Consider the following 7,869-nt stretch of genomic DNA (forward strand, 5'->3'; position numbering starts at 1 on the left):
TTCAACTTCTTGCACTTGTAACTCCCCACCTAAATGCATATTATGACCCCTTAACACCTCCTATATCATTCACCTTCATCCCTAACATCATCTACACTAATATGCTCGAAATTATCAGAAGAAACACAGCTGAAAATCGTGCATAGCAGCAGAAATAAAATAGGAAACAAAGCAAACACAACTCCGACTCTGTCGCTCGTATTCGTCGTATTGGTTTGTTTTCGTGTCAAAACAATTTCCAGGCATGTATATATTGTTTCTTTGCTATTCAATCAAGTCATATTAGATAATTTTAAGCAGTATATGTTCATGAATCAAGCAGCATCACGAAAATGACAGCAACATTTAAGCAAAAATCTGCACAAAATTTCTTGGCTCTCTTGTTTTTCCACATCACGGTTTGGTGTGTTTTGGTTGCTTACAGGGAGTTGCTCGGTTCTAGGCACACATGGCTGCTACTAGGCATGAATTAGAGTGTGTTAGAGTGTTATTGGTTCATTGGTTTACATCCATACACGCACCAACAAAGTAGTGACATCAACTTTTCCTTAAGTGCAGAATTTGAGTCCAAGGTTTTATCATTTGGTGGTTTAAGGTGAAAGTTCGAATCATGGCTGTCCTAGGGACTGTAGCCACGGTTAAACCCTTCCATACCATGTCTAGGACGTGACCAAGGTGTCCTTTCAAGGTTTGGTTCATGGTTCCCTCAAAATTTTTAAAACAACAACACAAGTACATAGTTCGAATTTTCCATTTCCTGTATTAGTGTGTCTTTGGTTTTGGGGTGTGGTTTGGATTGTGGTTGGCTTTTAGCCCTTAGCCATGGTTCAAGCCATGCCTTAGGATGTTGGTAAGAGTTCTTGGGAGGTGGTTCAAGCCATTGGTCAATAAATTTCAGAGTTTACACCACAAACACACAAGTTGCCACTGCTGGTTTTTTTTTTTACAGCAACTTTCATCTTCGGTTTTGAGGTTGGTTTGAGTTCTTAGTTGGCTTTTAGCCCATGGACTTGGACTGGAAAATACCTTAATGAGTTAGGAAAGTCGTGTTTTTGGCCGTTCGTGATTTGGTCGAGTTTAGAGGTCGTACGAGAATTTACGGTGAAAGGTGCCAAAATGACTCTCGAAAGAGTGTTTTATGTTTTTGGATTCCTTTCACCTATTTTCGTGTTTTACAGTTATTATGCATATTTTTCAGTATGTTTGGGGTATTTTAATCATGGTTAAACGTCGGTTTAATGTTGGTTCGGGTTGGTACGAAGCCATGGTTAAAAATCAAGTTATTGGCTCTAATCGTCTCGTTTTTGGTTCTATTGTTAAGTTTTTTTTGTAAAGTTAAGATTTATTGCATGTGTCACATATTAGTAGTAAGTCGCAGCAAGCCTGGGAGCGATCCAACTCATCCGGTAAAAATAAGGTTATAATTATATTACGTGCATAAAAATATAAAATGTTTATTTTTGAGATATATGCTATATGTCTTGTGGCCACCTTATGCTTATGGGTTTGGAAGTCGGTAGGCCCAACCGAGGACCTCTTCGTCCGGTGACTTACGACCGGTTTATGATTATGTATGGGTACAGACATCCAGTCCAAGGGCTGTGATTGATCCCTACCGCCCAGTATACTGTGGTTTAGTCTGATCAGGCGCTTACGTTATGTTATGGGCCACTTGCTTAGAAACATTATCTCTACCAGAAAATTATGATATGACATGACAGAGCTCTATTGAGCAAAGCTTTTACGTATGATTTTCAGATATGCACGTAGTTATAATTATTCATGATGCTATTTTCACCGTACGCTTTACGATACATTATTTTTACGTTGCATGCGATTTTATGATATATTTACTTGTTATTCACGATATATACATGTTGAGTCTTTAGACTCACTAGACTTGATTGTTGTAGGTGTTGATGAGGTCGAGACCGCGGGCGGAGACCAGTGAGCGATCTTGGGACAGCAGTAGTAAACCCGAGGACCTCATGATTTCATGATTTAATTTATGCACCTTTTATTATTCAAACTCAATTTTAATACGTTGGATTATTTTTAAGTTGATGTTTACGTTGGATTATTTTTAAATTGTTGGTTGAAAACAATATTTGCTTCCGCTGTTATTTTAAAGTTAAAATTATTTGCATGTTTATTTTATAAATTGGACAAGTTATTTATTCATTTAATTATTCATTTAGAAAAATTTTAATAATTCCGCAAAATTATGAATACGAAATACGGGCCTTGACACACAGTTTCAACAAGGAAATCGGCCAATGCTTGTGCTTTAATAGTTGTTATTGGCTCATTGGATATTATACTCTCCTAGCTCCATAATCTATTTAACCAAATGACCAGTCATGTCCGAAGGAGTTAAGATTCTAACCAAAGGACTGTTGGTTAGCACCACCACTGAATGAGATAAGAAATATGGTATCAAGCGTTTCACCGTCATTACCAAAGCCAAAACCAACTTCTCCAAACCTGAGTAACTTATCTCTGCCCCTTTGAGTGCATGAGAAACATAGTAGACATGCTATTGAGTTGATCCTTCTTGTTTGACAAGAACCGACCTCACAGCTCCTTTAGTGGCAGATATTTATATCCAAAAACGTTCACTTGTTACCGATTTGGCCAAGACAGGGAGATCAGCTAGAATTTTCAATTCTTCAAAGGCCTTCTCATAATCTGGGACCCATTCAAATTTCTTTGCCTTATGTAAGGTTCGGAGAAAAGGTAAGCTTCTGTGAGCGGACCTGGAGATAAACTGTGCTAGCACGCCAATCTTCCTTATCAACTACTAGAGCTCCTTAGGTCCTCAAGGGGAAACCATGTCTTGGATAGCTCGGACCTTCTCGGATTAGCCTCTATCTCTCTCTCCGTCACCATATATCTCAGAAATTTCCCATTCCTCACCTAAAGATACATTTCTGAAAGTTCAACCTCAGCCCACAAGACCTGAGGGTGGAAAAAGTCTCTGCTAAGTCAAATACTAGCTGGGTTGAGTCTTTCGACTTTACCATGATATCATCTAAGTACACTTTGACATTCCTACCCACTTTCTCAGAAAACACTTTATCCATGCTCTAGCATTTTTCATCCAGAAAGGCATGACCATGTAACAAAATGTCCTCTCTGAGGTAATGAAACTCACTTTATCTTGATCATCTACAGCTAATTTATGGTACCTCTGATATGCATCCAATACACAAGTATTGATGCCCGACCATGGAGTCCACCAACTGATCTATCCGAGGCAAAGGATATCAATCTTTAGGATATGCTTTATTAAGGTCCTTGAAGTCAACACACATCCTCCATTTTCCCGAGTTCTTCGGCACTAGGACGACATTCGATAGCCAACTAGGAAATTATACTTCTAAAATATGCGTGGCACTAAGAAACTCTCCCAATTTGTTTTATTACTTTGTCTTTTCCGGGCCCGAAGTGCCTCTTATTTTGTTTCATAAGGCGAGCGTTCAGCAAGATGTTTAGCCGATGCTCTACGACGTCCAGTGTTGTGCCTTTGAGTTCTTGGGCTGACCAAGAGAATACGTCGAGATTAGTCTGTCGATAAGTAATGAGTTCTTTCTTAACCTCTAAGTCAAGGTCAGGTTCTATCTTGAGTATCTTTTGCTCGGCAAGGCATCATTATGTAGACCAACAACGCCTCAGAGGTCTTCCGGTCCAAAGCTAATGATGGGATCTTTTGGTAAGTTCGCATCCTTAGATATCTCATAGATCTCCAACTTTCTTCCGTAAGCTTTCCGAGCTTGCCCTAGTCTCCATCAGTAGCACCTCCTGAGATCATATGAATCATTCTTCTCGTAAGAGGATCGTCCTCATTTATTCTCTCCCTTCGATCAGTAGGCTCCCGAGGGGAAACCTCCACTATTCGTTTTCTTAAAAAGTACTAGAATTTTTTTTAAAAAACACTCAATCGGCCGAACTATACATCAAAATATATAAAATATTTTTATTACCATCTTAAAATAAACCAACCAACTATATTTGAAAAATCAAAGGAATAGTTCAAATCATGAAATTCGTCAAATGTTTTACCAAACCTAAAAGCAATAATTTGAAAAGTATAGCTCATACTATCAACCTCTCAAAAACCACTCAAAGCATAAATAAAAAGTCGCAAAATCTTTAACATAAACTTAAAGTCATAAGTGCGGAAAAGTAGAAGCGCTGGTCCTCGGGTTATGTGCACCTTCATCCAATCAGGTCAACCATCAAGACCTCAAACATCATTATTATCAATATCACCTGCATCGATCACATCTACTGAGTCTAAAGACTCAACACACATATTCTTGATAACAAATAATACGTAAAAAAATCAAATGCAACAGCGAAAAATACATTTACGTAAAATAACATTTTCATGATCATGCATAAATTTTAAACATAAACATTTCTTTTTTCATCATAATCATATACGTTTTCCTTTTATTGAATTTGGATCATTAATGGTCACTTTTGTATCATCATAAGGTCGATGGATCCATCTATTATGTAAACACAGTACTGGGCGGCGGGGACATCAGCGACACTCTCACCCTTCAACTGAGCTTTGACCTATCATCATCATATGAAAATACGATTGTTGGGCTCCCTCTGAAGCCTTCTCCCATAGACGGGCTCCCTCTGTGGCCTTCTCCCTGAATGGGCTCTCTCTGGGCCTTCTCCCCGTAAATGGGCTCCCTCTGGACCTTTTCACACATGATATCCCCATTCATATCATCATATCATCTTAATAGTCACAATTACTTCACCTCCTCCAATGTTTCACATTTTCATCACTTTATAAAATTCATGCATTTAATATTATTTTTCTTTTAAAAACAAGCATGCAACACATCTTTTAACGTTATCATTTCATCATAAAATTCCATAAACATTTAAAATAAAATTTTTTACGTATAAAACAGCATTCAGGGCGCTGCCATGACGTTTACTAATTTTCGGATGTGAAATTACCGTTTTGCCCCTAGACGTAAAAATTCTCGAATTTATATTTTTCTCACATTAAATGACATGAGATTATCCCAAATAATTATTTAAGATTAAAACTAATTTTTAATAATTTTATTAAGCTTAAATTTAGGCGTTTCAATTAATTCTTTAATTAACGTTTTGTGATACGTTTAAATCCCGGATAAATCTAAAACTCCATATTTTGATTCCAAATTTTAAACATAATATTTTTATTATTTATTCTACCATTGTGAGCCATGAACCCTACCCGTGGACCCATGGCTCCAATTTTTGTCTTTATATTTTCGAAATTGACCCTTAATCGAACACTCCGAGCCATCTCCAAAAATACTCGAGCCATAGTCATGGCACCTCAAGCCAAACCCATGCCAACCAACCTAGGAACCCTACTGACCAAGTCCAGCCCAAGGAACCAGCCCCTAAGTCACTCAAACTCACCTGGACAGTAGACCAAATTCTATGCATGACTCTCTTCCCTAGCCCAAGACTCCTAGCTATAAAGGACTCCTCCATCCCTCTAACCACTGATCAACCATGACCCTTACTGACCTTAGACCTGTCCCAGACCTAACATGGACCACCACCGAGCCCTACCCCACGCAGCAAGCCACACGTTCAGCCTCAACGCGCAGCAGCAACCCGCGCACCTTCATGTTCTCCCACGTCTTCTCGAGCCATCAGCGAGCCCAGCCATTCCAGCCCCTGGCCCAACCCCTGCCCATCACCCTAGGACCCTGATGGACCACCTAGCCCAGCCCCAAACCAAGCGACAGCCCCTAGAACTCTCGGCCACCCTTGATCCTACGCGTGAAGAGTTCTTTCACGCAAGAGTTAAACACATGCATATGCATAGTTACGAAAATTGTGAGTTGTGTGACATGTTTTCATTCAAAACATGATCAAATAAATACTATGGTGTGATAGATGATTTAAAGAAAGAATATGGCGTGCTTTTTCGTGTTTCACGCCCGATTATTCGTTGACGATTGAAGAACGACGACACGAAGATCCTTGGCTTGAAATCCTTTAAAGTTTTCGAAACTTTTCCCTTAATTCTCCTCATGTGTGCTGTGAGAGCCCAGCTCATTTGTTCGAAATAAGAAGCCCAGCCCATTAATTAAGCAAATAAGATTAAAAAGAAAAAAAAAAGAAACAAGAATCTTTTATTCTCCTTCCCGTGAGCAGATTACCGAGAGCTTCTTTTTTCTTTCTCCTTCAATTTCAAATCTTCATCCATCGATTGTGGCCGTTTCGATCATCCAAAAATTAAAGTAAATATATGGTTGGAAGCTCTCGACTAGAGCTATGTTTTGGTACCCATATTGAAGTGTTTCTCGACATTTTTCGAAAACCCGTCGCCCATTTCTCCGCTGAATCGTCACCGTACGTCGCCGGAGTTCGGAAATTGATTGAGGGCTTTTGTTCCTTATGTCATAGGCTTCATTTTGGTATATATATTGAGGTACAAATCATGATTCCAGCAAGGTTGCTGTATTTTTTTGGGTTAAATTTTGTACCAATATTAATATTTGTTACTATTATTGATTTAGGTACAAGAATTGAGCCGATTAGAGGTATCTATCAGATTTTCGGAAATTATTTGGATTAAATTCGAAAATTCAAATTTATGTAATTGAGTTTTCGAATTTTAATGTTCAATAATTAGGTGTTTAAATGCTATAGAATTGCCGCATATTCATTTTAGAAATACTAAAGCCTAAATTAAGAATTTTTGGAATTTTAGGCTAAATTATCAAATATTGGAAAAATAAATGGAATTTGATATGAAATGTATTATTTGCCACAGGATTGGAGTTTTCGAGAAATATTTAAGATATTTTGTTGTAAATTAAAGTCAGTTGAGGTACGCATGAACTGTTTTATTAGTGACGTCTATATGATGTGAAATGACGTTAAGTACTTTGTAATGAGTTGTGGCGTGCCTTATGTGCTTATGTGAATACGTGATTGCATTCATGCATTTATTTGAGTTGATACTATTAGTGCATAGCATTTCGAGCCTTGACTCCTTTGATTGCTATTGATATTGATCTATCGAATTGTTGCGTCATCGATGGAGCGGGTGGGTATGATTAGCACTCCTGATGACTTGCATGAGGGCTGAGCGGGTAGCTCCCGTACCCTCGATGCTACGCGCATGGATGAGTGGCAACATGATGTTGCGTTGCCACGTTCCTGGCATGGGTGGCCACTGTTACTGTTGTTGATGCGATTCATTTAGACTCCGTTTGGTATCCGTTATTGGTTGTTACCTTTCACGCATTGCATTAAATTGCATTGCATCACATTTTACTTGATTTTATTTCATGTCAGTTATATTTATCGTAATATTACTGGTTCGTCGTACTGGGGCCCGACCCCTTGTTTCTTTTTATGCTGTGGTTGTTTTTGATGCCATAGCAGGTTATCCAAGGAGGATTTGACGCGTCTGGTGGAGCGTCAGGTAGCGGTGCTCAGTAGTTGGATTGTGATTGAGAGTTCCCAGATATTATATTATGGAGTCATACTTTTGCCAGGGAATTCACTGTGTAGCTGTACTGTTATTTTTACGATGTTTTGGATTGTTGTTGTGTGAGCGAGCCTTGCCGGCTCTGTATATGCTAGTCCTGGCCAGTGCGGCTATAGGTTGTGAATTGATGTTATGACTTTATTTCGAGTATATAAATGTTGTTTGTGTTGTTTGAAAATTTTTGGGATGTCATACTTACGGGGAGGTCATGCCGAAATTTCTATTGGCCCAAAAGGAAAATTTTAATCGCTTTCGCTGTTTACATTAATAAATCCTGGTTGTTTGGTCATTAAATGTTAATCAGAGCACAGGCCCCCACAGTTGGTATCAGAGCG

At 38.7% G+C, this 7,869-nt stretch overlaps 1 long non-coding RNA gene across 1 annotated transcript; it reads left to right on the forward strand.

Annotated features, from left to right (window-relative positions):
* The first annotated feature begins 6,247 nt into the window (after positions 1–6,247).
* Positions 6,248–7,453, forward strand: LOC142529826 (uncharacterized). The gene is made up of 3 exons (XR_012815972.1): positions 6,248–6,466; positions 6,555–6,578; positions 6,812–7,453. It is a non-coding gene; the product is annotated as an uncharacterized LOC142529826 (long non-coding RNA).
* Positions 7,454–7,869: the final 416 nt, after the last annotated feature.

The sequence above is a fragment of the Primulina tabacum genome, chromosome 16, assembly GCF_025594145.1.
Source record: "Primulina tabacum isolate GXHZ01 chromosome 16, ASM2559414v2, whole genome shotgun sequence".
Classification (NCBI taxonomy): Eukaryota; Viridiplantae; Streptophyta; class Magnoliopsida; order Lamiales; family Gesneriaceae; genus Primulina; species Primulina tabacum.